This window comes from Mixophyes fleayi, chromosome 5, assembly GCF_038048845.1.
Source record: "Mixophyes fleayi isolate aMixFle1 chromosome 5, aMixFle1.hap1, whole genome shotgun sequence".
Lineage (NCBI taxonomy): Eukaryota > Metazoa > Chordata > Amphibia > Anura > Limnodynastidae > Mixophyes > Mixophyes fleayi.
In genome coordinates, this window is record NC_134406.1 from 123,313,825 (window position 1) to 123,336,616 (window position 22,792).

General features: G+C 41.0%; 1 protein-coding gene across 3 annotated transcripts in view; it reads left to right on the forward strand.

The window, feature by feature from the left end:
• Positions 1-22,792, forward strand: part of MOCOS (molybdenum cofactor sulfurase) — a 720,810-nt gene that overhangs the window by 422,492 nt on the left and 275,526 nt on the right. The gene's annotated exons all lie outside the window — the stretch shown is intronic.

Here is a 22,792-nt window from a genome sequence, read left to right on the forward strand (position 1 = left end):
CATTTGGTAAGCTTGTAATGTGTGTTTTGTATATGTCTATATAAATATGATGTGTGTAAATAAATATAATGCCTATGTTTTGATCAGCCATTCACTGCACAGAAACTGTCCATTCAACATACTTTGAATAGTTCTTTTTCTGAAAACATTATAATATATATATATATCTATATCACAAGTTAACCCGTGCATGATACTCATGCATTCTAGTCAAATCAAGCTACTTAAGGTGTTAAAAAGGTTCTTGTCATGCATTTGGGCCTAGCCCAGGCCTCCTCAGGGGAAGAGCGTTACTTCACGACGTAAGCACCCTTTTTTAACGTGGTTTTGTCCACATGTCACCACCTCATCATTTTTCTCCATCACCTCATCCTTCATCTTCATCGCCACATCCTTCATCAAGCTACTTAAGGTGTTAAAAACTCCCCACTGTCACCCCCGGCAACCACCAACCACTCCCAACTGTCACTTCTCCTTCAAGAAATATAAAGGTCAGTGTATAACTCTGCCCAGCAGGTGGCGCTGCAGCTTGGTTTTGTTTTTTTTTCCACACACGCCACTAGGCATTTATATAGTAGATACTTGCCAACTCTCCTGGAATGTCCGGGAGACTCCCGCATTTCGGGTGGGTCTCCCAGACTCCCGGGAGAGTGTGGCAATCTCCCGTATCTGGCCGAATTGGGACCAAAATGCCGTGATTCTCTGGGAATCGCAGCATTTGGCCCCGCCCCTGCTGTAAAATTACGCAATTTCCCTACGCCAAGGCACACAAAAGACTTCCTCAAGAAAGGCTTATTATATCAGATATATGATGCATTTCTTCTAGCAAAGTTAAAACAAACCAATTTCTTCCGCTGGTCTCAAAAATAAAGATGTCTACTTTACCAATATACACACAATATCAAAAATAAGTACATTTGCAATTATATAAATAAGCACCCTTCGCTATTTCCTTTAAATAAGGTGATACAGTCACACATACACTACAATGTCCCCATTTGTAGAAACCCGTCACTTTATTAACTATTATTCTAACTGTCTTCACACATGTGGATTTCAATAAACAAGAGGCCAAAACATTTTAAATGTTCTTTACTTTTTATAAATAATATCCAATTTGTTTGGAACAATCTCAGCAGCACATGTTTCATGTTTGAGTCATCCCCGTGCTTATTCAGTGTCTTTTTATATATCACTCATACCAATTGTATCTAGTGATAAAAGGGCCAAATTGGTTATCAGTCTTCTTTGCATAATACTCCAGTAATCTAGTTCTTTTTTTAGTAACTTTATTAATAGCCTCTTCTCTCAAGGATTTTAGATAAACCCTTTCATTGAATCTATATGCATAGAGTGATAGTTGTTCTTCACACATCTCTTTATCCTGCAAAATTGAGAGAAGGGAATTAAGTGTTCACTTTTAAAATGAGAAATACATGTTAGTATCCACATTCTTAATTATTCTACTGTTTTGTGGTGACATTAGTTTTTTGCCCTCCAAAAATAAATCAAATGTATTGAGATCTATGTTATTATTCTATTTATACATTATTGAAAATTGTTATATATAAATATTTTAATTCCTAATTCACATGGATATTTTGAGTCATATTCTATTTTTTATTTTCACTCTTATTTTTGATGTGTATATGGTTTTAATAATGCGGTGACACCCCGGAGCTTTAGATATTTATACAGTATGTGTCTGAGGCTCAGTATCTTAGTATGGATGTAATCCATCTTTCAATATGATATAGCTCGGAATTATATAGTGGAGATGAGCGGTTTGGATTCCCTGAACCTTGACAAAATCCGATGTTGGAGATCCGAGTAAAAGAGAGCCATGACTCATTTTTTCTTGCTAAGCCTGAATGTCAAGACAAGGCAAAACGTCATTGCCGCCCTTTTCTTTTTTTTTTGCAAAACACGCCCTAGAAATATAGCTAAGTCCTTCCTATTTTTCTTCAGTGCCATTTTATAAAAGACAGCGTGTAGGAAGGAGGTTAGCTGCGGTGCTCTGCTCTGTAAATAGCATTCAGGGTGACATAGAGGGACATAGAAAACAGTAGAATCCTGACATATTGTAAAACAGTTCTCTAGAGAATAGTCAGCTGCAATAGTTTGCTGATTAATTGCTTTTAATTTCTATCTTAAATACACTTTACATACAGTAGTGGCTACTGTTGCTAATGCATTGCATATATAATAGTACTAGACAGTATATACAGAATGAGTTAGATAGATCTCATTCTGAACTAACTAGTATATATTTATTTCTTTGAGAAAAACATTGTATTTTTTTCTGTCAGAGTATTAACAGCATAATCCCTAAAACAAAACATATTTCTTTATTTTAAACTTGAAAGTTTTTCTAGTGAAAGTAATCTTGTGAGGAACAGTGACAACTGAAATAATTTAGAAAAAACTGAATGTTTGCATATGAGATTCAGCGGCATTTGCACACCCCAAAATAAATATATATATTTTATTCTTTACTATTTTTCAATACATTGATATTTTGGAAGGGTGAGTAAATGAAATCTATATTAAAAGAAGGCTGTTATTGAGGGTCAGCACGCAACTAGACTCCCCCAAAAAAAGGATATATATTGTACTATATTCTATTTTCAATACTTTGATATTTTGGAAGGGTGAGTAAATGAAATCTATATTTAAAGAAGGCTATTATTGAGGGTCAGCATGCAGCTAGACCCCCAAAAAAGGCTATATATTCAAAAAAAATTCTAGTTTTCAATACATTTATATTTTAGAAGGGTCATTCAATTTTATATTGGAAAATGGCTGTTTGTGTGTGAGGGTCAGCACACACCAAAAAAGTAAACAGGGTGTTCTTGTCTGTGACGCAGAGCAGCACAACCCCCCAATCAAATATAAAACTTGTTTGTTAGAAGTATATTGTGGAGCAGTGTCATAGGAATTGTAAGATAAATTTCCTTACCGTATCTCTTTGGTCATTTCCCTGGTGGGATGGTAGGCATCTACAGTCTGTCATTGACACCTCCAAAACAGACAAATCAGTGCCTGAGGAACACTCAGGTTGAACAACATCTTGGGCACTCACAGAATTCTGAGGCAAGTCTAAGAAGGGTATCCATGAGTGCTATATGTGAGTCTGAGGTTTCAGATTCAGACACTGTAATTTAGAACAGCTTCCTTTAAAAAGTCCTCAACCATTTGGAAATGTGAGGATGGGTAGTAGTAGTATTAGTGTTGATGATGATTTACCCATAGAAATTGAGGAGGCTATTATGGAAGTTGAAAATGTGGAAGAGGATGAAGAGGATATTTGTGGATTTGAAAATGAATGTGTTGGATATGGACGAGATAATGAGGAGGATGGTGATGATGATTGTGTTGAAGTATGGCAGCCACCAGTTTTATTACCAGCAGATGCCCATGATAAGCGTATTATCATTCCAGGGCATAAGATCAAAAAAACACATCTTGTGTTGGAAACATTTTTATCCAAACCCAGGCAACATTTGACAAAGCATTTGTAGCCTTTGTCAGGCCAAAAGAAGTCGAGATAGGGACGTAAAACATCTAGCAACCTCCTCCCTGTTAAATCATTTGCAGTGAGTTCATTCAAGTCGTGTTTCCCAACGTGGCAAATTGTGTATAGTAGCAAACATCTGACCATCATCTGCCAGCTGAATGGATAGACACTCCTCATTATTAGTGCATACTAGTCCAGCCTCGAAATGTAAAATTCAAAATTACTCCCCTAATGCAATCAATGATTCTCAAAAAAACATCCTTGTATGATACAGCTGTTGCTGCTGCTCAGTGGGAGGAATCTATATAGAAGGGGAGCAAGATGAGTAAGTATTTTACACAATTGTCTGTGCAGCAAGCATTTGCAAGAGAAAGCTAGTATGACAGTCAGCATCTTGTTGCACAACAGATCACTGTTAGCATTGGAAATGCGCCCAGTTTCAGCCATAAACGCAACAAGTTTTAATTGATTAGTTGAGGTCAAGCGTCCACGCTATAAAATTCCATCTCGATTCCATTTCTGCAGAACATCAATTCCTCAGCTGTACTGTGAGGTTAAGCAAAAAGTCATTCAGTCTCTAGAAAATGCCATTGTACTAACAGTGCACTTAACTACTCATATGTTGTCAAGCGGTCCTGGTCAAAACAAAGACTATATGACTGTGACAGGCCACTGGGTAGGTGTGTAGCCAGCAGCAGCAGTGCCAGTAGCTTCACCATCATCCTCCTCATCCTTTCTGCATAGTAGGCATAGCACTCACTGCTAGGTCATGCAGAGGCAAGCTACTCTGTGTATCGCTGGTTTCACAAGAAACATACTGGTGTAAATCTTTTGGAAAAAATCAGGAATGTGATAGCAAAATGACTCACCATACTAAGACTCTCCTCAGGATTCCTCATTGCAGATAACAGAGTCAATACTGTGTGCACATTACAACTTGGTGAATTTAAAAACGTACCATGCTTTGTACACGCAATAAACTTGGTGGTGCAGAATTTCTTAAAAAATAAGAGGTCAGTGCAGGAGATGCTGTTCGTGGCCCGTAAAATTTCTGCCCATTTTAGAGGTTCCACAACCGCATGTAGAACATTGCAAGCAGTTGTAAGCTGAAGTAAGAGGTAATAACAAGGTGAAATTCCACACTTTACATGCTGCAGTGACTAGAGGAACAGCAACAAGCCTTCAAAACCTAGACAGCAAACCATGAGATAGGGAGATGGGGGATATGTTATCTTACACCAGCACATTGGAGAATACTTAGTGTTTTATGCAAGATTCTGAAACCCTTTAAAATTGTAACAAATTAAGTGAGCTCAGACACTGCCAGCCTGAATCAAGTCATACCCCTAATCAAACTACTGGAAAAGCAGCTGGAGAAGCTGAAGAAAGAGATGAAAGTTAATGATTCGGCAAAGTATGTTGGCTTTGTGGATCAAGTTCTTTATTCACTTTGCCAGGACCTAAGGGTTTGCAGCATCTTGAAATTGGATCACAACAATTTGGCAACCATGTTTGATCCTAGGTTTAAGTCATATGCCATGTCTTCTTCCAGAATGACCCAAATCTTCACAGATGTAAACAGCTCCTTGAGAGCAATCTGTTGGCTCCAGTCGCACGTGACACATTCCCTGCTTCAACTTCTCCAAATGCTACTGCCAGAAAAAACTTTCCATTTCTGATAGTGACACTGATTATGAGTCAACAACACAGCAGCACATTAATTTGAAAGTTTATGACATCTGGTCAGACTTAAAAGAATTGTCCAAATGTACTACTGACACCTCTAGAGTTTCTCAATTGGATCCACCTTGTCTTAGTAGAATGGTGGAGGATTACTTTAATGATAAAGTAGAAATTAGCATCACAGACAGTCCCTTTGAATTCTGGGAGGGAATTTTTTTTTAATTTGGAGCCCCTTGTACAACTAGTTATGGTGTACTTAAGCTGCCCACCCTGCAGTGTCTACTCAGAAAGAGTGTTTAGAGCAGCCGGGAACATTGTAAGTGATCGTCGGAGTCTACTTCCCAAAAATGCAGAAAAACTGGTGTTCATCAAAATAAACTACAAATTGTTTGACGAATACCGTTCTTGGCGGCAATTACCAACAGAATGTGTAGATTCTAGTGGTGATTAATTAATATTGTGTGATGATGATGATCATGACATCAGTGATGAGGATGATGACTTGGTCATCAACATAGAGGAAGATGACCACTGTTAGCCAAATGACTATAAGTAATTTTAAAAATAAAAATTAAACCGCTGAGTATTATGTCCTGTTCATCGACCAACAGCCACAATGTTCTCTTTTGTGGGGGCCCAAACAGATCTAGCACTTCAGCCACAAAAGTGGCAGGCCCTGTCGCTAAAGTGCTTGGTTTGTTAAACTATGTGCATGTCCTTGTTTATTAAATAAAGTATTTTTATTGAGATTTTCACAACAAACAAGCAGAGAAGTAAATACAATCTAATTAATTACCCCATCTGTCTAATTGTGTCAAATGTGCCAGTACAAAGCAAGATCGTGAGAACCGTTGTAGACAAATAAATCAAGCAAAATACATATCTGGTGTTTCAAAGCATTGCAACCTATCAAATTGTAATCTGTGCGCTTTACAAATTGTCAACAAATTGAGATATCACAAACAATTCTGCACATGTTGCTACGCAGGGCTGGGAGTTAAATACATCATTAGTGACTTCCCGACAAAAACAGGTCATCCTGATGAGGATGAAAAACATATTGTGACTTGTATCAGTGGTGCCAAACCTTGTGGTATTTATGCAGGCCCTACTGCTTTTGTACATAACCCGCTAGTGCTTCCATACATCCGTCACCAGATTGGTCCAATGGAGGAACCCATCCAGCTCCCAGTTATAACCACCTTTGCAGTACCAAACACTCGGGAGGTTGGCGCTCCACAATCTTAGAATCTATTACCTGACTTTCCAGTTTACACCATCTGGTACCATAGCTTTGCGCATCCCGGGAAAGAGTTCTCGAGTACTTTCTGGGCGAGCAGACAGACTCTTCCCTTGGATCAGTACAGGTTATAAGATTTTAGCAATGTGGGAACCAGGAACTGTCTATAACTGGGCCTTCTTATTAGGAAAGGAAGAGATGGCGGCTGCAATCTCTTCTTCAGTGATAGGGGAGTCTGAAAAGTCCATTGACTCCTGTAAGAATTGTGGAAGTTTAACCCCACTCATATAGAAAGTGAGCTGGGTGGGTGCATACTGCATACTGAATTCTTGAAGAGTAATGGTCACTATAATAGTCAAAATACACTTGCACAATTTTAGCCCACATGAACTGTTTAACATTATACTTTTCCATAATGACTGGCATCGTCATAGGGGATAGCTCCTCCTTTGCTAGACATGCCAGATAGCAACCTCCCATATCGCCTTAAAAATATTAATTGTGTCTGGAAAAATGAAAGTTTTGACTGTTCTTATGATACAGAAAATTGGACCAGTCAGAGACTGTGCTTGCAGCCAGTTCAGCGTGTCAGTGACACAGCATGAACCAATATACAAAAACTCCAAGCCCCGGCATCTCTGCTCCAGCTCACCCTCCCTTTCTCTGCTAAACCTCTTGATCACGCTATTTCTCCTATAAATGTACCCCTCATGAAGGCTTTGAACGAGTCCCAAACTACAGAGGCTGCTACCCCAACAGAGTTCTCATTGAAGTACCCCTCCTAGAGACATGGCAGAGAGGTGCCACTGCGAAGCCAGAACAGCCAGTGAGGGTTCAGTTTCCAGAACTGTAAGCCGCTCTCAGTTCTGTGATCAAAATCAACCAGGATTGGGGATTGGTCATAGATGCCGTGAAGAAGGTATTCCACCCCTGAGACCAAGGGAACTAGACTGTGGGAGGCAAAGACCAAATCTATCCTTGAGAGGGAGTGGTGAGTATGGGAGTGGCAGGAGAAGCGTCTAACGTCCATGTGTCTAAATCTCTGGTGCTTGTCCCTAAGAGTGGGCTTACTAGGGACAGCGACCGGATCATAATCACCTATTCACAGCCACATCTATAATGTTATTGAAATCTCATAAGCAAAGCACAGGGGTATCTGGAGTTGAGGCTACAAACGCTCCCTTACAAAGGACTGTCAGAGGAGTGTAGTTAAATGAAGCTCTGAGAAAAATGAATCTGCCTCCTGGATCAATTTGGACTTGGTCCAATACAAAATGAATCTGTTTGCGAACAAGCATGGAGACACCTCTAGAATATGTGGAATGAGAGGACCGTGCAACCTGTGAGGTGGGTTTCTAGAAGACACAACACGTCCGGATTATAGTTTCTAACATATTTTAGCACAAGCGAGCGCTTGATCGTGTCAATTAATCCCCTAACATTACAGAGAGCAGATGGAGTGCCCACCAGGCAGGTTTACTCATGATTGGGGTAGTCATAGAAATTGAATAACTGGATTAGAGGTCAAAAAAAAGTTATACCTATACCGATAAATCTACCCACCTACACCTATTTTTAACTAAGGCATACCCTAGTCCCATTAAAAATGAAATATCTCCCCTAGTTAACCACTAGAAAGAATCCTCCCCTTTTATAGAGCTAAGGAAAAAGAAGAAACAAGACTATAGTACCTAATTCCTCTAGCATAGTTTTTCCCATATATAGTGAAATAACAAAACCATTTGCGCAGCCCTCAGCCATAGACCCAACAGTAACTATAATTCAAGGATCTCTATGCCTGGCAGATGGTCGTCTCTTGAGCCAGTCCGCCGCGTCCTGTGGGGTTTTGAAGAAGTGAGATCTACCATCCACCGTCACCCGAAGCCTAGAGGGAAACAACATAGTATAGGGGAGATGTTTCTCCTTGAGCTTCTTCTTTATCTGAATAAATTGTGAGCAAGCCTTTTGAACTTCCACCGCAAATTACGGGAACACCATGATCGTGTGAATGTCAAATTGTAAATGGCTCTGCTGTCTGATCATCCGAAGGACCACATCTCGGTCTTGGGAGTATAGCAACTTGGCTTATAAAATTGCGGGCCAGGGCACCAGGCTGCGGGAGTTGGGGTGGCAATCTGGCAATCTGCGAGCTGGCTCCACAGCAAAGTACGGGGAGAATGCCTCCCTGCCAAATTCTTTTATCAGCCATTTCTCCAGAAACATTTCAGTGCTCTGGCCACACACCGGCAGCCCAACAAATCTAATGTTGTCTCGGCGGAGCCTGCCTTCCATGCCCGCCATCTTTAGGCGGCTTTGGTTAATCTGTGCAGCTAGACCCGCAATCTCCCCATGCAGCAGGGCAGTGGAGTCCTCAAGATTGTGCTCAACTTCCCCCAACCTCTCCCTCATCTTCTGGAGGTCATGGCGTATGAGCGAGTGGTCTGCCTGCACCACCCTAATCTTGTCCGTAACTCTCTTCTTCGGAGGACGTATTGGCCGACAGGACTTGTTGCAGAGAGGGAGGTCCACCTGTAATGGGGGGTCTGTATTCTCAGGAGGAGGAGAGGGCTCGGGAGCAAGAGATGTAGAGGCGTCATCCTGGGAGCCGTGCCCAAGATTCGATTGTCAGGCATACTTTCCCAATTTGGCTGCAGCCGCAGCAGCGTATCCTGACTTGCCCTTAGATATAGATATTATGGCTCTGGAGTAAGTCTGAAGCGCTATCCACCACCTTCCCACCGCTGTGTTGCAAGCTCCCTCTGGTGGTATACGAAAAGGTTACCCAAATTACAGACCCCAGTGCTATGTATGTACAGAGTTGAAGAAGCGGACTTGAGGATGAATCTACAGATCCTCGTGGTACAGTCACAGGGAACAAGTGATAGACTCCTATGCTGGTTTGGTGGACTACAAAGAGTAAAAGGTGTCAATAATATAGTGACAAGGTGGAGTCACCCAGTCTTTCAACAGGGACAAAAGAAAAAATACTACAGGCCAGGTGTTGCAAGATCAGTGACCAAGTCACCACTTGTTTGCCCACTCTTGGAATAATAAAGTCAGTCGAAAGTTGGGGCTGGTGGGGTACTCATCGCAATAGTCAACACTATAGAGGCCCCTGCAGGAGGAATCATATCAGACACGTGCATCCGTCTTAGGTGTCCTCTAGATGGTGGTGGAATGATGGCAGGCGGCCTCTAATGGAGACAATTCCAGCTTTCACTGTTTTACATTTTGGCCGTAGTTTATCAGTTGTGCAACAGTCGACAATTCAGTTGTCAACAGTATTATTAGGTCGCCAATTAACATGGTGGACAGTGTGATTAGGTAGACTATTCAAATGTGGACAGCTAGGGATGTGGTTAAGGACAGGTCTTGGGATAGGGACAGTTCTAGGGATAGGGACAGGGTTAGAGTTAGGGATAATACTGTTTACATTTGAATTGTCAACCTAATAAATACGGTCTGTATTTCAATTGTTGTCCTAATAATACTGTTGATGTCATTATATTGTCGGCTTTATAACCCTGTCTAGTTTTCTGCCCATCAATCATATTATGTAAATCTTGTAGCTGTCGAACACATGTATGTATTACACCGGGGTGGGTGGTCCCAAGTACAATATCATCTTGCATCATTAAATATTGTGCCCTATTTGTCTCATCATCTGTAACATAATATCTACTGATGTAGACGCTGTATGTCTAATGATCTCTGATACTGGCACTGCTGTCCCTCTCCAATGTGTTTGCTGCAGTGCTGACACTCTCAATCTATTTGCTGCAGTGCTGACTCTATCCAATGTATTTGATGCAGTGCTGACCATATCCAATGTATTTGCTGCAGTGCTGACCCTATCAAATGTATTTTCTGCAGTGCAGAACGATGACCACTGTTAATCAAATGCAGGCCGCCTTCATCTATTTAGTTTTATCAATGTCTGTATTAACTTTGCTAATTAACTGTATTCTACCACTGTCCATCCAATGAACTCTGCCTGTTTCTGTACCATAAGTGTCTACAGGGCCGCCATCAGGGGGGTACAGGGGGTACTGTTGTACCGGGCCCGGGCTCTCCAGGGGGCCCGGCACAACACACACTTACCAGGGGGCCTGCTGTATTTCCATCCACGGAGTCTCCGCTGCTGTCCGCTGCTGTCCGCTGCTGTCTTCAGCCTGGCTGTCACCATGACAGCCAGGCAGCAGAATGCGATCGCAGGGGCGGAGAAATCATTCCCCTGCAATCATGTGATCGCAAGCAGCTGTCAATCATGATCGCAGGGGAATCATTGCTCCGCCCCTGCGATTATGTGATCCTTCCTTCTCCCTGATTGTGTGACGTGACGTCACACCACTGTTCCCGCCGCCGCAGAAGAAGAAGGAGCAGCAGCTGCAACTGTAAGTATATGTCATGTCATGTCATGTTTATTATTGTGTCTGGGAGAATGAACGATGGATGTATTAAGTGTTGATATGGTAATAGAGCACATTAGTCAATGTGACAACACTGAGACACGGAATAAGCAGCGCATAAGCAGGGCATACACTAATCTAATACTACACAGCCTACCTATCCTTTGCTATACAATAACATATGTACAATGAATAAATTCTACTTCCTGCTCAGTACTTGCATTTATGTTTCCAAAGAGTATAATATATATTATATATTAGTATATTATTTATTATTGTAATTACACGATTGGGCTGAGGATTTTTTTATGTTGTTAGGAGGCAAACTGGACCTAGCTGCGTGGCAGCTCAAAACACAGAAGTAGAACCTTTCTACAGGTTTGAATAGAGTGGGGAGGAGGCATCAACATAAAAGAGGTAAGAAGGGGTAACAAGAGACCCCACTCAAAACCCAGAAGCTGGAAAGATGGGCTCCCCAGACAAGGCATAGGAGAGAGAGAGGGGAATACCAGATAAAGTACGGAAAGGGGGGAGTCCGGACAACACTGAGAAGGGTTTAGAGGGTCATTAATAAGACCTAATATTGTAGGAGAGCACAACAAAGCCCAGCAAGATCTTCATTTTTCCACCTCTTCGGAGATGGGAGAAATTAAGCTTCAACCCGTACTGTCAATGGAATGCCATTTGCACTTTCCAGGCACACTTTAAGCGGGAACACATATTTGCAGGCACATGTCAACTTATGCAATAAAAACATCCAAACATTTAGTATTATAGTGACATATGAATTAAAAAGTCTTGATGGTCCCTTTTTTTATGATTCAATAACAATATAAATGAAGAAGCTAAAAACAAATATAACAGTTGAAATTAGTGAAGGGGTGGTAATAGATTCGTTTGTAAGTGCAATATTTCAGCTATGCGTGTTTTCAGATAGGCCTGCAAATCCGCTGGAGTGATATCCATTTTATGGGGGCAGTTAACATTACCTGGAAGCATGTATAGACTATAAAATGCTCTTGGTGGACAAATATACACATTGGCAGAAATAAAAATGCGGTACAGGCACATGTTTATGCAGTTTATAAATACCCTTACTGACTACAGTGAGCAAGAGGTGAGGATTTGGTAATAAAGCTGTGTCATTACCATATCTAGCAATTTCTCTTTGCAGACTTATGTAATTTGTAGCATTTTCCAGTTCAGGATATACATAGATAATGTTTATTGCTATGTACAATAAGAGCCCTAATTAGAATGTGATGCATTTTATTTATTGACAACACTATCAAAACACAATTTTGTCTTAACATATATGATGCTTCATTATTTTATTATTTTGTGTACAAATAGGGTAAGGTGATTTATGCATTTACTACTAACACTTTAAAGCCACATCTCTGTGCTACCATTAGGCAGAAATATATACAAATCCTTGGCATGTATAAAGTTCACATAATCATCTTGTATGTATGCATGAGCGGGCATGCTGTGAATAAAAATTAGACTAAAGACTGCCCCAGGCTTAACCGTAGTTCATAAGTCTAATGGTGGTAGATTGCAATGCCCCCTTTGGAGGATATGTTTTTATGCTGCCCTTGGAGTGATATAGAATGAACAGAACCACCTTTGTAGCATCTAGTATGGTCTTGCGCTAGTAAAGCACTAGCCACACCCACATAGTAAGTTGTCCACACCCACTCTGCAAATGTCACTCCCACAAAGATGGGGGGGCGCCGGTGCCCTGTCTCGCCCAGGGCACTAAAATGTCTAGCTACAGCACTGACAAATATTCTTTGTACAGCACTGCAGAATTAATGCACTATATAAATAGATGATGATGAGGATGATGATCTTCTACAGTGCACAGTGTAGCAGTTTATAGGCATGTAAACAACGTTTTTTTATTGATGAAGAAACCAAATGGAATAAAACAACTCATGTTTTGATAAGAGACTGGCATGTCATGTCCTTATTGTCCTCATATCTTGTAAGGATAAACAGTTTGTGAAGCATTTTTTTTTATTTTTTTTGGGGGGGGTGGCCCTGCCTGCGTCATTTGTACTGGGCCCCATGATTTCTGATGGCGGCCCTGAGTGTCTATGATTGATTCTCTGTTACGTTCTTTCTTGATTATGACATTGATCATTTATTCCATATTTTTGTCCACTGCTGCCACTAATTTTAGCCAGCCGGATCGCTGCAGACTTTGGCCAAAGTTGGTGAAAATTGGGACAGTTATGAAAGGATCTTTAGTAAATAGACTGGAAATGAATGCTAATGTTATAAATAGTAATATAGGAGCAAAAACAGCTCAAAATAATATTATTTTACCTATTTTTTATTAAATCCAGATCCAAAACCAAAACCTTTTGCGATAGTTCGACAAAGCCGATAGCAAAGCTGAAACACGAATTTGGGTTAGAACTGAGACTGAAACACGAGGGTCAGCGCACATCTCTATTATATAGGGCACCATTTCGACTGTTCTGGATAATGTTGTATAGGGCCTTGTCACGAACGCCCAGCATGTCTCATAGTAATCTTATACATTCACTATATTTCATATGTTTTAAAGTGTTACTTTTAAAATACAGTTTATATATGAGATGTTCTATTTTGGTATACATAAAGTCTAATTAGACATGAAAATCCTTTGAGAGCACGCGCCCATAAAAGTACTGGCATATCTTTCAAAGACCAAATTACCTATTGCTGTCTCTTCCTGTGTGTGCCTGTGATTTTGTTAGTAGGGGGAGGAGGGTTCCTTGGTCTCCCTCTGATGTTGGTTGTCAAGAATACTACCCAACGAAAAGCCTACTTGTCACACTCCGCTCCCCGGGTATCTCTACCCGAGCCTCTAAACACTGACTATCACTTTAAACCTCTCTTCTTAGCACAATCTGTTAGCTACACTTTGCACCTGTGATCACTTCACCTGTGTGTTAGTCAGTTCTGCCATTGGTCAGCCTCCCTTTTTATGACCCCTCCTTCTATTTTCTCATTGCTGGTTCTTCAAGTCATATCTGACCTGATTCTGATGCCTCCTCCGTTATCCATAATCTGTGGTAGCTGTGTTTCATCGTTGCTGTTGTGTCTGGACTCCATTGATCTCTGCACACCTGTTCCACTACCTGTGGTAATTGCTACGATCAACACCCGCTACCTATTCAGCCTGCATTGCTGACTACCTCTGTCCTCTTCCACATTCCGTGGTAAGCTGTGTTTCATCGTGTCACACTTCTGGTATTACAAACGGAACCCAATAGCCAGGTAGTTCTGTAGTAAACAGGATTTATTTTGATATAGAAACAAATCTTAAATGTCCAGCAAGCAAGTCCAAAATATCAACAAGATAAATATCCTGTAGAGGTATCAAGGAATTGTATTCCAAATCACAAGGGAGCAAGGTTCTGTGGAAGCATCTGGTTTATACACAAACACAATACTCGAGCAAAGGCTGCATAACAGGAAGTGCCTTTTCTAGGCCCAAACAGGAAATGAGATCCAAGATGGAATCTTCCTGAGACAGTTCTGGCCATCTTGGATAAGGGCTATTGTAAGGGCAAGTTCATATCAGAGATCCAAGATGGAAACTTCATGAGGCAATCATGGCCATCTTGAATGAGGGCAAATCTAAGGGCAAGAACATAACACATCGTTGCTGTTGTGTCTGGACTCCATTGATCTCTGCATACCTGTTATACTACCTGTGGTAATCGCTACGATCAACATCCACTGCCTACTCAACCTCCATTGCTGACTACCGCTGTCCTGTTCCACATTCCGTGGTAAGCTGTGGCTCATCGTTGCTGTGTATGTCTAGATCCTGCTGATTTCCGCGCACCAGTTCCACTTACCCGTGGTAATGGCTGTGATCAACGCCCACTATCTACTCTGCATGCACCACTGACTACTGTTGTTTCGTTTCACATCTCTGTGATAAGCTGTGGCTTATCGTCGCTGTACATATCTGGACTTTGCTGATCTTTGTATACTGGCCTTATCTATCTGTGGTGACCGCTGGGATCAACGTTTTTTTATCTACAATACCTGCACCGTTTTCTACTGCTGATTCCTTCTACATCTCTGTGGTGAGCTGTGGTTCACCTTTGTTGCATATCTGGATTTCGTTGATCTGCTCATCTTCGGTAAACTTTATTGAACTGTATTATGATTCACTTCTCTGTGGCATCTGTTATGATTATTTATCTGCACAATTGAACTGTTGCTGACGATTCCTACTTTCCTGTATATCATCGTGATCATTTTTTGCAGTCTACTCAACTTTCATTGAACTTTGTATTTATGTTTTATAATAAAGTGCTAATCTTTATTATCACCATTTGATGACCAAATTGGATACTTCTTCTGTGGTTTACATCTGTTCTCTACCTGTCTCACTAGCAACTTCCCTGGAGGGCCGCGACCTGCAGGGTGGAAGCCGCGGAAGCCCAAATTCCCTTGCGGGAGTCCCTGGTGAATACCTTTCATCTTGTTAGACTCTGCGTCTCTAGGGAAGTCTAGTCAATACTAGTTGAGACAGCAGGATCTCACTCAATCATTCGTGAGCTAACCTGACACTACTGCACTTAGACCAAGGTGGAGGCTCTGTGCTAACTGAGAATAGAAGTCAAGGAAACACCACAGGTCACAATATACTTTACATAGACACCCTGCTGATCTATGGGAAAGGGGGTGCTACATTTAATTTAATGCTATTATCTTGTTCATCCAAGAAGGATTGGTGTCACTAGAGTCTCACAAATAGCTCCCTCCATCTAAGGCTAGGTACACACTACAGTGTTTTTAGCCGATTATTGGACCAATGACACGATAAACGACCGTTCGGGCCGATATCGCATTAGTGTGTACACTGCAACAAATGAATAATTATCATTCAAAAGCACATCTTATCCTTTCATTCATTTTTAAACCATATATATATTTAAATTTGTTTGTCACGTGGTGCGCTATCAAAACATCAAATAAATGGTAATAGTGTTGTTTTAATTGTGGAGCAATAATAAACCAGTTTTACATGCTCCATATGTCATTTATGTGTTTCTGTATGCAAGTGTATACAACATTCATTGTTAAGACATGTGAAAATACATATTCTCATTAAAGACTCATTTATTTATTGATGTGACATGTGTATATAATAGCAGAGTACAAATCTTAATATATATTATTATGACCATTATTATGACAGACCAGACTGACACTTCTGGTTTTGCCACAGAGCTTTGTACGGAAAGTGATGGATCAGTTAATTCAGGGCGAATAGTGGTAAATGACAGTTCGCTCAACCTTTGGGAACCACATGTGTTGGAATTAAGAAGACTGCTTTTACCAGATAAGCTGTTATTGTTATATCATTAGGTACGAGGCTACACTATTTTAATTTTAGAAAAAATTGATGGTTTTGTTTTCGGTACACTATGTGTGACGTTTCTTTTCTTTGATTATATATATAATAGTGTGGCATGCTTCTGCATGCCTCTGCTGAAACACATGTGAACAAGTTCTGGATTTTACTTTAGTTTTAATGTCAGGATGGTAAAGTTATTTGACACCAAAGAGATTCCACACAGTTGAGATTCTAAACACTAGCTAGGCAAAGACCTGCTCTCTAAAGACCAGCCAGCTTTCCCAGTGTTAGTTTCCCTGAACAGTGAAACAGACAGACTTTTATACATGACACTCCTCCCACAGCCCTAGCTTGATGGGCAGGTGACACACCCACCTTCCCTTTATAAGCGAACTCCAATCAGCTGTTCTGTTTGCCCTGAGTTCAGGCACACCCTTGTCAGTCTGGACAGGTTCTCTGATGAATGGGACAGGATCGGCAATGCCGTTTCACTGCCATGTGTACATCGGCCAGTAAAACCTGAGCAGAATTCATTCCTATGTTTTATCCTCCCCCAGGTAACCCCCACAGGTGTGTGCACTGACTTTAACACTAGGGTACATAGACCTGAGGAACCATTATCTGTTCTATTTTTTCCCATGTACAATAGCAACTCTATACAGAAAGTTATTTTTGACAATAAAATATGGTATGCCTCCTGCAGGTTGGTCGGCTTTCGAGCAAAGTCCTGCAGAGAACACAAAATTGGTATTGCTGACCAGTCCGTATACTTACTGACACATGCGGTGGGCTCAACCGCAACGTCACCAGCCAATGCTAGTTTGGACTGTCCACGCTTCCCTGCATCTGTATGCTTTTGTGGAACTCCTGCTGTGACTCCTAGGATGGCATTCTGGTTTGGAGGTCCTGAGGGATTATGGTCCAGATGTTGGGGATTCTAAGGTGGCTCTATTAAGACCAGGCTTCCGACCACTGCATCAGTTGCCAGTAGGTTGGCCGGACCCGCTCACCAAGGACCCCATTAAACAGTGGAAAGTCTTGCCCCAAAATGAGTGGATATGGGAGTTTAGGTGCTACAGCGGCTACCACCATAACTGTTTGATTTTTGAGTGTGGCTGGCAGAAGTGTTCTCTCATACTCCTTAGTCATCCCATGTACATACAGGATGTTCACCTTGGGCAACCAAGTAGTTATGGTTTCGGGTAAGGAAGAGTTGGAAACCAACAAAAGTTCACTCCCAGCATCAGCCAGTGCCAAGAAAAAGTTTTGGTTGATTTAAACAGTCATCCAGAATAAGCAAGGACTTCTTGACGTGAAACTCATGGTATAACAGCTTGGGAAAGCAGGCCCAATATGTGCAATAGTGCAGTCCATGGAATCAGGTAGTTTAGGAAATTCGGCCCTAAAGTGGCCTGGCTCACCACATTCAAAGTCCTTCGGATTAGACTCCTTGGTGGCAGTTGTGCAATTGGGCCCTGCAGCAAGGATTGTCAAACCTGGCTTTTGATGTAGCATCGGCTTTGGTGCAAACGCAGGTGCTTTGGTCATTTGCTGTAGTGCACAAAACTTCTCTACCACTGTGGCAAGCTCTTCATAAGTTTGTGGGTCGGATTGCAGCACCCAAACTTTGCAAACCGTGGTCCAGCCACCAGATGCAGTGATCTATCGCCAGAACTTCAATAATCCTGGTAGGTACATTTTCCTCAGGCTACAGCTATTTTTTTAAAAATTTGGGAAGCTCGGTCAATTGTGCTCTGACCGGTTTATCTTTACCATGGCACCATTTGTGATAGCGCTGGGCTTGGTATGGTCCCAAAACTCCAACACGAGCCAATATATCAGACTTTAGACAAGAATAATCAGAGGCCTGTCCTCATCCGGATCCATATAAGCTCACTGAGCTTCACCAGTCAAATATGGTGCCAGTATCTCAGCCCAAACTTCAGGAGGCCATTTTGTCCTTCTCCAGCTCTCTCTAAAAACACCAGATATTCTTCTATGTCAGCTGGCAACATTTTCTGCAGAGTCAGACCAGGTGGTTCATTTCTGTCATGCCTCACCTGGACTAATTCTTCCCTTAAGAGCCTGGTGTTTTCTGCCTGTGCCTCTGCGACTCGAAGCACTTGAGTTTGCTGCTCTTGATGCACAGTGGCTACATTCACAAGAGTCCTCAAAACTTTGTCAATGTCAACATCTACGCGGGTTGGGTAGTCGAAACTTGCTTCCAGAGCATTCCGCTTCTTACACCACTAGTGGCAAGAGCACACTTTTGCTGAAACACACGCAAACAGCTTCTGGCTTTCACTTCGTTTTATTGTCAGGATGGTAAAGATATTTGACACCAAACATATTCCACACAGACCCTTAACACTAACTAGACCAAGATCAGCTCTCTAAAGACGAGTCACCTTCCCCAGTGTTGGTCTCCCTGAACAGTGAAACAGACAGACTTTTATACATGACACTCCTCCCACAGCCCTAGCTCGAAAGGTAGGTGACATACCCATGTTCCTTTTAAGAGGGAACTCCCATCAGCTGCTCTGTTTGCCCTTGTCAGTCTGCTATGGAAAAAGACATTTCAAACCAAGTTAAACCAAACTTTAAACTATTGTTTGTCACACATATATGTTCAACCTGTTTATCTTCAATCTAGGTGCATTACCGCACACATGTACTACTCTGCTTGCATGCTTTCTCTGCATATTGCCAGCTAAATACCCCCCTTTGCTACAATATATACAATACTGAAAATGATGATCATTATCACCTGTTTGGTATGATTTATGATTGGTTAGTCATACACCTGAATATAATCCTACAAAATGCCTGCCTTTGTGCAAGTGTACCTAGAAGAATCAATGCTGTTTTAATGGCAAAGGGTGGTCATACCAAATATTGATTTGAGTTAAATTTCTCTTATGTTCATTCACTATTTCTGAATGCATACATACTTTGCAGCATTTTTCCACCCCTAAAACTTTTTTTACAGTAATATATATATTTGTGTATATATATATATATATCAAAATGATAAGTTATGGAAGGACGGCGCCTTCAGGTGTAAAGACAGATAATTGTGTATATATAGTCAGTAAGCTCAGAGAGACCAGAGAACATAAAGTCCCGAGAAAAGTAGTAATGCAGGTGGATATCAGCATATAGCAGCATATATCAGCAAATCAGATGAGACACTGTGTAGATTAATAGTATAGTAGTGTGCATACCAGAAATAAGTAAAATAACAGCTTATCTGTGATATAGGCTCCTCAGTCATCCCAGGTGGGGATTTCCTTTGCTCGCAGAGACAAGATGCAAATATAGTATGTTCTATTAATACTGCTGCATCACCGCTAATAAAGATAATAAATATAAGCTTATCTGTATAATATACAGGTGAGATCACTGGTAGTCATATCCCTGGAGGTGGTTAAAGATGTCCCTCTATAGGCTCCATACAAAAGCTCAGGAAAGGGTGATATCTTAATTTGTTATTCCCAGGGTAGGTCAGTGAAACAGGATCTCAGATAGTACAGTTGTGGGCCTCAACGCGTTTCGTTCAGTTTGAACTTCATCAGGAGAAATATTAAGATATCACCCTTTCCTGAGCTTTTGTATGGAGCCTATAGAGGGACATCTTTAACCACCTCCAGGGATATGACTACCAGTGATCTTGCCTGTATATTATACAGATAAGCTTATATATGAAGGCGCTGTCCTTCCATAACTTATCATTTTGATACCTTTTTCGGTCTAACCATCCGATATTGGAGACTTGGCTGCCACACATACTTGTGGAGGTGTTTTTTTTATGTTTTATGTTTATGTTTATTTATACCTCTGTTTATTATCACTTTTAGATAATCATTGTATTTATTATCCATACATTGGGTAAAGCGCCAATCTGATATCGTGTTCTATTCCATATATATATATATATATATATATATATAAAAGACAAAAAAAGAGAAGCGCCACGCATAGTGTGTTAAATGACCAACAATTAGTCTTCTCAATGTGGCAAACAAGTGAATTGGCCTCGTACCAAAAAGACAAATAATAAACAGCTTATCTGTAATTAGATTCCCGACATCCTATATAGACTCCTTGATGTCCAGTCCTTATGGTTCCAGAAGTTCAGATCACTATGGACTCAGAGCAAAACTATTATGGTGTAGTATGCCAATTAAGGCTATCAACAATTCCTCAGTCACACAATTTGGTGTTTTTCTAATATTGCACTAAGCGCCTTTTGCTTATTATCTTTCTATATATATATATATATATATATATATACATGTGTGTGTGTATGTGTATATATATATATAATATATATATATATATATATATATATATATATATATACACACATGTATTATATATATATACATACACATATGTATATATACAAGTTAACCCGTGCATGATACTCATGCAATCTAGTCAAATCAAGCTACTTAAGGTGTTAAAAAGGTTCTTGTCATGCATTTGGGCCTAGCCCAGGCCTCCTCAGGGGAAGAGCGTTACCTCCCGACGCAAGCGCCCTTTTTTAACGTGGTTTTGTCCACATGTCACCACCTCATCATTTTTCTCCATCACCTCTGCCTTCATCTTCATTGCCACATCCTTCATCAAGCTACTTTAGGTGTTAAAAACTCCCCACTGTCACCCCTGGCAACCACCAACCACTCCCAACTGTCACTTCTCCTTCAAGAAATATAAAGGTTAGTGCATAACTCTGCCCAGCAGGTGGCGCTGCAGCTTGGTTTTTTTTTTCCCACACACGCCACTAGGCATTTATATAGTAGATAATGTGTGTGTGTATATATATATATATATATTCCCAACAAATTTAAGCTGAAACAGGCGCTTAAAGTGCAATACCACACATAAGTGATGAAAATAGAAGTAATTATACTTATTTTGAATAAGATGGCAGCTCCCAAAACATCCGACACCTGTCTGCAAGTGTCAACCTAATGTGAAATATAAAAGAGAAGGGGCGCCAAACATAGTGCATTAAATGTAGATTACAGTGAATATAAATCTCATATATGCAAGTCCCGTACCAGAGATTCAAATATTTATCAGCTTGATATGTATACCAGTGATTCTCTCCCAAGTACCGTCTGTTTAGGACCCGCTGGAACGAAAAGTATGTTCTGACATATAATTCTCCCAGGAATGTGTAACACAACTCTGGAGTGTCTACAACTCAAACACAGGCACAATAGTGTAGTAACATCAAGCACATGTCAATTAAATGTGGTAAATCCTTTTAATAAAACAGAGGCACTATGTCTCACACTGCGGCTCGGTAAAAAATACTCGTACATGAATCACAATTAAAAACAGCTTATCTGTCCTGTAACCGTGCGCTGATAGATCTTAATGCAGGGTAATTCTGGCCAGGACACCCACGCTCACACACGGCTCCAGTAACAGCAATAAATCCCCGACTTGTTTCGTCCAGCCTTTCCGGACTTTCTCAAGGGGTAATAATCAGGATATATGCCACTCCGACTTAAATAGTGAGGTTAGTATAACAGGACCAATCGAAAATAACTCTGGATTGTAGATAGAACTCCCACAGTCGCGATACCTCACTTCCGGTATCTCACTTCCGGACAGCGGAGGTTATATAAGCATTAGGTAAAAAAAGGCAATCAAAACTCACAAACAATGGAACATAGCTGGATAATATAAACGGCAATAAGTAGACATATGTAAATAAAGGTGACATTAATTCACCAAATCACATGAAGTTGAATAAAACATATTGACACATTACCATATTAAACGCTGCCCACTGGAGGCTCACTATACACGGCTGTGCACACCAAAACTAACTAATACATAGTACTCCTAACTATACATTTAAAATGGTATGCTCCAGCAGTGTATATCTAGAAAAACAAATAACCAACTGATATACACGTCAGCAGAGGACAACACAAGGTGTGATCCATTTAGAATCAATAGAACATGGCTAATTAGTGAAAAATGTACATAATATACACATTTGAATGAAATTAAGGCACAGCAATTAGGAATCGAGAGTTATACTCACCCGGGCACTCCCACTTCCGGTCCCTGCTCTCCTGCTCCTCTCCGTCACCTGTGGACGACAGAAAACAACATGGCCTCCCTCTATTCTACACGTGAGACTAGAATGTACCACCCACACAACTGATACTAGCTAACAACAGGCGCCCTGGCACTACAACAACTAATGGTCGGGTAACAAAACTTCACCAAGTACTTTGTGTAGTGTACTCTCTAAACCTCCTCCCTCTACCTATGGGCAACACCATCATCTTCTCACTATGAGGTCACGCACAGAATCCTAAGAACCAGTTGCCACCTGCACAAACGGGACTCACTGGAGCAATGCGCCACAAGGGTGGTGGCTTCCGCTCAGAACCGTCAGTGGCCACTGCCAGAACTCGAGACGGTCGCGTTCACCCTAGTGGAAACACCGCCCCAGTATGGAACCATCAGGGACCCTGCCAGAACTCAGACTGGGACACCCAATTGGAACCACGGGACGCAACACCTGAAACTCAAAAGGG